This window comes from Anneissia japonica, unplaced genomic scaffold (genome assembly GCF_011630105.1).
Source record: "Anneissia japonica isolate Jap-2015-1 unplaced genomic scaffold, ASM1163010v1 scaffold522_len1101056_cov227, whole genome shotgun sequence".
In the NCBI taxonomy this organism is placed as follows: domain Eukaryota; kingdom Metazoa; phylum Echinodermata; class Crinoidea; order Comatulida; family Comatulidae; genus Anneissia; species Anneissia japonica.
This window is the reverse complement of record NW_022756123.1, coordinates 662,908-670,702: the sequence shown is the minus strand read 5'-3', so window position 1 is coordinate 670,702 and position 7,795 is coordinate 662,908. Positions and strand designations below refer to the sequence as shown.

Genomic DNA, 7,795 nt, shown 5'->3' with positions numbered 1-7,795 from the left:
GAATCCTTGGGTCATACTTAAAAAAGGGCCATTATCATTATTATTATTATTATTATTATTATTATTATTATTATTATTATTATTATTATTTTCATTATAAAACGGTACATTTTTAGGCATGTACGTAACGGTACATTTGTAAATTTGTTAGTGGTTTATTTTTCTTCTTTACGTTGTTGTTAAGTGCCTCGAGGTTGTGAAACGTGATGCGCTATATAAATCCAGAATAATAATTATTATTATACAAAGAACCGTGTTTGTATACATTTACATTTAGCGTTCATGGCTTAATACTAATAGATATGTACGTAAACAGAAGACCGGAATGAATATTTATTCTCAATATATATGACTCGGTGGGTATTAAGGTTTCGAAGAAAGCAATACAAAAAAACAAAAGAAATTTAAATTAACAGATAGACTACAAATAATGATCTGATATTTTTAATAAAAGTCTTATAATGTAAAAACTAATTTAAGATGTTATTGATGATACAGTTATGACGTAACATCGGACAAAATTTTACTGACCTGAACTGAATGAAATATACAAACGGAGATGAGGAAACTAGAACGGGTCTTATGTAACTAGATCATTGGAAGAATCTCCATTACTCCTGGCACGTCGCTAGTGTATGACGTCTGGTGTTTTACGAGCACTTACTCTAGCTTTCCCGTCCCGTTAGTGAGGGACCATTTGGCGCGCACTAAGACAACGATGACCAATGAAAAAACACAATGGTTAGGCCGCACAAAGCAGGTCAAGAATAGGCCTATTCATAGTATAAGGAATAGCTTTAACTGTTACTCATACTGATACTCGGAATTTGTAATGCCCCTTTCCTTTAAGTTGCAAAGCGCAAGCGCAGCCAAGTTTTCTCCGAATTTCAAATAAAATGAACAACCGATCCACATCAGTTCCAGAAAAAAAAATATCACTTACCACAAAGAATACACTCTATTTTATAATAACATCGAGTTCTCATCATCAACGTAAAAAAAAAAAAAAAAAGAATAAAAAGACAGAAAAAATAAAGACAAGATGCGTTTTAAGTGACCTTTTAAAAATATTAACTTTAAAAATATTCTTAAGGTCATTAGGAAGATTATTCCAGAGTCGGGCAGCATAAACCGAATAAGAAAAACAGGGGCGGATTTAGGGGTGGGGGTAGGGCGGAGGTTTAAAAAAAAAAGAAAAGAAAAAAAGAAAGAAAAAGAAAAAATGATAACCCAAAACGCCTCAAATGTTATTTTCGGTCGTCTAGAACACAACAATTTCGCGGGGGCATGCCCCGGCCCCCTAGGACAGTGTTGTCTTGATCGGCCCAACTTTCGGCACCCTCTTTCGCTCCCCCCCCCACCTTTTTGGACATCTCTGAATCCGCCCCTGAAAAATTACCAGTCATCTTGTTACAATGTGGTACAATGCAGTGAAGTGAAGAGGAGTATCATGTCCGAGTTGGAACACGACGAGGAGTGAGGGAAGGAGAAGCCATTTATACCTTTGTGGACAGTAAGAACGATTTTAAAATCAACTGTACTGTCAACAGGCAACCAGTGAAGTTCCCTAATGAGCGGAGCAGAGTGTGTACCATGATTGTATGAGAATATTATAAATCTAGCAGCAGAGTTTTGCAATTTCTGTAATCTTAACATGATTTCTGTAGACCACTTTTAACAAAAGTAAAGCGATTTCTAAAACGTGCCTCCACATCTATTTCTATAGATCTCTTTAAACAAAAATAAAGCTATTTCTAAAATGTGCGTTTATTACATACACATGTAATGCCGTATATATTCTTAGCACGGAATTCGAATATGTAATCTTTTGAGCCTCAATACTTGAGCCGTCTATTCTGAAACTATGTTGACAGGGACAGGACACCTTTTGAAAATAAGCGTTAAAAAGGAGTACATTACTTCTTATTTCGACAGATGAACATTGTTTTGCATATTACCTATTGCCTATTACCTGCTGTATTACCTATTATCTATTACCGGTATCTATTATCTATTATCTATAATCTATTAGGCCTATCTATTATGTATTATCTATCTAGTATCTATAATCCAATATATTATGTGTTATCTATCTATTATCTATTATCCATTTTCAATTGTCTATTGCCTATCGTCTGGTAGGTATCGCCTATTGTCTATCGTGTATAGTCTAAGATCTACTATCTGTCATTTAATATCTATTATTATTATTATTATTATTATTATTATTATTATCACTATTATAATAATTATAATTATAAATATAATAATAATAATAATAATTATTATTATTATTATTAATTTAAAAAAAAAACGCAATTTCCAATTTCTCGAAAAGTTTATATCGGATTTTGCATTGACGGACTTGATAGTTTTTCCAGCTTTCTGACTTCTTGTATTGATACTGGAGTATTATTAATCTTAAAGTCTTTCATGAGGATGCTTTCAAAATTTCCCAAACAAATAAACAACAACACAAATTTTAAAAAGGAATACATTTTGTTAGCCGCAAATATGTCCTGGTCCGACAACATCGTCAGTATGTGTCTCCTAGCTTTGTACAAAACATATAAGCAATTGTATTGTCGTTATCGAGATGTTTTTCGGGATATTGAGTTTGTTGTTTTTATTGCGTGGATAAATACGTTGTCACACAATTTTGAAACGAACATCACGCAGTAAATGCTGTGGTTAGATTGTTGAAGTTGTTGGCGATATTACTATGAAAACAAAACTCAAAGAAACCGTTATGGTGATCAAGTGTTGCTATTGAAACATAAGCTGCAGCACAAACAAAAATATTCAGTTTTCACTAATGAGATAAACATTAAATATGGTAATCAATTGTGACATTCGATCGTTTTAAGTTTCAGACAAAGATGCCATCACAGTTCATAAAAAATGTAACTATCATGATTTATCTGTTGCATAAAAGTGTCCCAGGGGAACGTCAGAATATACAGTTTATAGCTCAGTTGGTAGAGCACCCGAACGGTAATCAAAAGGTCGTGGGCTCAAGTCCCGATAAAAACAATTCATATTTAAAATATCAATACCATTGTTATTAATCAATGCAGTGAGTGACAGTACTAGTCGCAAGTTATGATCGTATTTTATAGGGCGAAAAATTCTTCAGCCTACTTATTCTTTTTTAGACCAGAACAAAATGTGCAAATTATAGGCTGCTGCAATTAATAAGCTATTACTTCCCAAAACTGAGCTTCTAGGGCTTACCCTTTTTCCGTTAATCCTATCTGGGTTTTGCCCAGTCCACATGGGACTTTCAGCTACAAGTCCAGCTCATCTGAGGACAAAATAAGATTTTAATGAATAATGCCGTACTTATATGTGGTAGATATTCAAATGGTGCATGCTTTGTAATTAAATACCAGGTAAATGATACGAATTATGCCCACTAACCGACACATCAACCAAACCCTCAACATGCTACCAACATACCCACCACCGACTTACTCACCAACATACCCACCACCGACTTACTCACCAACTTACCCACCACCGACTTACTCACCAACATACCCACCACCGACTTACTCATCAACATACCGCACCACCGACTTACTCACCAACATACGGTACCCACCACCGACTTACTCACCAACATACCCACCACCGACTTACTCACCAACATATCCACCAACAGACAGAGTATCAGTAACATCAGCTTGTTGTTCGTTCATTTATCTCTTCTCCATTCTTCATTCATTTTGAATGTATACTATGTGACGTATCTACGTCATCTATCTTGTCCATTTAATCATTTACATGCACCATTCATCTAATCGATTAGTAAATAGAGTACTGTCATTTATTCAACCTTTTACTTTTATGTATACGTCTCTTCCTTTTTAGATATTTCAGTTCATATTTTCGAAGCTTCATCCATCTTTTCATTTAACCAAAATTTGTTTTGAATGTTCCGATGCATGCCAGTTTTAATCATACATCTTAGATTCTAATTTCACAATCACTTAATTGGTCAAAAAAAACAAAAAAAAAAATCTCCACTATAAAAAAAAAAAAAAAATCGATATTTACAGGGCTCTCTAAATATGCTGTTGAAACCTCGTCGATTTGCCTAAGACTATAATATCTCTATAATAAGACGGACGGACGGGTTGAATAGCTGTTTTATTAATATTTAGCATAATTTGTGTCTTCACCGTCAAAGTTCATCCCAGTACAGGTCCTCCTACATGCTGCCCATGCTTGGAGCAGTAGAATGTGAGGAGAATTTATCTTTAATGTTATTCTAATGACGTTCCTCTGAATAAACTTTTACCACAGGGTCTGAGTGAACCAGTACAGGATAATAAAAAAAAATAAACCTGCTGAGGAAGTACAACGTTCCTCGTCTGAATCTCATCATCATGTATTGTTTTCTCCATATTCGATGTGTGATTACAAATAACTAATGTCTGTGTGGGTTTACATTTTGACTCGACGTCATTATTAATTGGCACTTTCTCTCTTATATTCATAGCCGCTAGAGAATTACATATTAATACATATGTACATTCATTTCAGACCTGTCTGCTAATAGATTCCTGCCGAACGGCTCGTTGGAGAGATGCCCTTATGCGTAATATTAAAATAAATCGGAATTTATAATCGTTTTGTACTAGCTCCTCTCTAAAATGTATAGAGTAAACCTTTGTCTCTTTAAATCCATATTTTTTTTAACGGTAAAAGTAAATTGCTCGTGATTATTTTCCCTTGATATATATTTGTTTAAGCATTCATAACCACGCTGCCCAAAATTTTGTTTTATAATCATTCAATAATGCTATTGCCATTAATCTTACGTCTGCATTCTACTTACTTACTCGTGTTGTTGGGTTTATATAAGTATATATACGCATATATATATATAGTATATAAGTATATAAGTATATAAAAGTATTATATATAGGCCTATATATATATATATATATATTATTTGCACCTATTTGTTTCTAACCGTACTTATTGTGTAATAGATTGTATATGGTGGTATTTGAATCTGTTCAACCATGAAGCCTCCGTGGTCTAGTGGTTATGACACTCGCCTTGACAGCGAGAGGTCGCAGGTTCGAGCCAGAGGCATTTTATTACACAATTTCTTTATTCATTTATTTACAGGACTATACATTCGTTGAGAGCTATGCTACACGATGTATTTATTAAGTCCTTTATTCGAACACTGTATTTACCTTTCTTTGATGATTATATATGATGATGATATCTTATACACATCTAGATGTGTATAAGAGACAGTCTGTACGTAGGCCTATACCTGATGAAGGGCGATGTCCCAAAATGCTCGTATACTCAATAACTTAACATACGGTACTTTTCGCAATAATAGACACCTCTCCAGAGTTTATTATATGCTTGCTTGCTTGCTTGCTTTATTCGGGCGGTGTCTCATCTAACCACGATGGTTTTCCACAAGCATCTGTTCCCCCATTGCTCTTTTGAGGTCTTCTTTCTCCAGCTCAGTGTCTGCTTTAAGAATATCTAGGTATGTAAGTGCAGGTCTTATCGTGTGTTCTTCTCCCGTGTTTCCAGGGTTTTTTTCGAATTTGTAAGATTGCTGGTAAACAATCTCAGTATGCCTACTTTCCAACTTATTATGGAGTAGGGCCTATGTGTTAGGTAATCAAAATTTGATAAAATGGATTATTTATCTTGATGATATTGCTAAGCATGTCATTGGACTAATAAACGATTCGTCTTAGGTCTAGAAAAGAAATTCTTGCCACATGCAATTCGTCACCTTTGCCGACAATAATTCAAAATTTTAATAATTTAAATGATTCAAATAAGTATACATAGGCCTATAATGAAATACAAATCGAAAAAATAATCAGTTTTACTGCCTATACAAATTTATTTTCCATAATCAATTAAAACCAAAAGCAATAGGCCTACTGAAAAAATGTGCTTCAGCATAGGGAAATCGAACCCACGCCACGACGGTGAGAGCAGCATCCTAACCACTTGACCTCATTGAACTGCTGGTGCATGCTGTTTTAATTGTAAATTTTTAATATCATCTAAGCTCGCTAGATATTCATCAGGTATATTTAACCCAGCCAATTGACAGTGATGCATTACATGCAAAAGATGCCTAATGTCTTTCGGGAGGTAAAGCACACAGTCCTTTCGTTAAGCTTTGTCCGCGAAGAAAGACCTGTTGTATGCCCATATAAAGTCATGATGTCAAATATGGTCATGATGTGATGTCATTATGACCATATTTAGGCATGTCACATGTTTTTGTCAAATAAAATTTGATGGTTTCGATAGGTCTTTAGTGTAGTTTTTTTTTTTCGTTTTATAAACTAAGAGGCCTATTTGTTGTTTTGTATTAAGGTCTTAAATGATTTATATCCATCTACAAAAATGAAGGCTATGGTTAAAATAAATGGTTCAATAAATACGTATTATATTTGAAGAAAAGTGTTCATAGAAATACGGATTAGGCGCATGTGTTATAACCATTTCTGAGGTTCAAGCATTAATTTCAGTTAAGCCTGGTAAAAAATATTCATACGAATTTACAAAGTTTCCAGCTTGATTAGGCTGTACTCCTGACATAGATTTGCATTAGGTCTAAAAAAAATACCAAATAGCCGACGGCAGCAGTACACTAATAAATCTCCAAGCAACAGATTATAGAATTGAAGCAATGAGAATTCAGATCACGTGTGTATCTTTAGTTTACCCTTCATTTAGAAGAGCTTATATTTTTAACATTAAAGGTTATACAAAGTTCATTTTTTAAAATAGGGGAAAAGTAATTAAAAATGATTAAATACAACTTTACAAATACGGATACATAAAATTTTCAATTGCATTTGGTAACCAAAATATAACATGCCAATAAATTTAATAGAAAAAAAAAGTTTAGGCCGTATTAAAGACGACATGATGACATTATACAAAAAACTCAGAAAAACTGTCGAGAGAATTAAGTATGATCCATGGAACAATTATTCTTGTGAAAGATTGCCATTAAAAACTGGGACCAATTTTAAGTGTCCAGTTACCAAAATCATGATAATGTCGATATGGGTCATATCAGGTGACCGATTTTTATGATAGTGTGCGGAACAACTATAATTCTTGGTGTTCCATGTCGTTAGTCAAGACTGATTATTTCATATAGTTTTCCAGTCAACTAATCTTTTTCTTAATACATTTTTATTATTATCGTTTACACTGCATTCTATAAATAACTTCTTTGATCTATGTCGGTCTTTGGCCTCTATTGCAAAAAATAAAAATAAAAATTCTTTGAACCATTCAATTACACACATTACTCAGGATGTTGTGATCGTCGAATGAGTTATCATTCTGAATGTTGAGTAGATCCTTCAACTCAATTCAGTACCAGATGCCTTATCCAATTTAGGTATTAATACATCATTAGCAAAATACCAGAGCAGATTACAACGGATGTCTTGGCCACATAAAACGATGTCTGTGGTAAAACAAAGTCTATGTGTTTTGTGTAATAGGTCTATAACAGGTTTTTACCTTGAAATCTTGTCCGATATACTAAAATCGTGATTATGATGATGATGATGATGATGATAATGATGATGAAGATGCCGATGACGGGGATGATGATGATTGTTGTACTGTACAATGTTGGTCGCAAGACCTTTTTATTTTATTTAAGAGGGCACCTGAATATCAACTGACCCTGGATATAAGCTGAATGGTCAACCTCTATAAATTGTTTTATTACAACCTTCTTTTTTGTGCTTTTTATACACTATTGAAT

The 7,795-nt window shown here is 33.8% G+C and overlaps 1 protein-coding gene across 1 annotated transcript in view; it reads right to left on the bottom strand.

Moving 5' to 3' along the window:
* Positions 1 to 7,795, bottom strand: part of LOC117124082 (bombesin receptor subtype-3-like) — a 29,938-nt gene that overhangs the window by 20,604 nt on the left and 1,539 nt on the right. Inside the window, exon 2 of the mRNA XM_033270222.1 lies at positions 3,235 to 3,304. The gene's annotated coding sequence lies outside the window, so the exon portion shown is untranslated. The remainder of the gene's footprint in view (positions 1 to 3,234; positions 3,305 to 7,795) is intronic.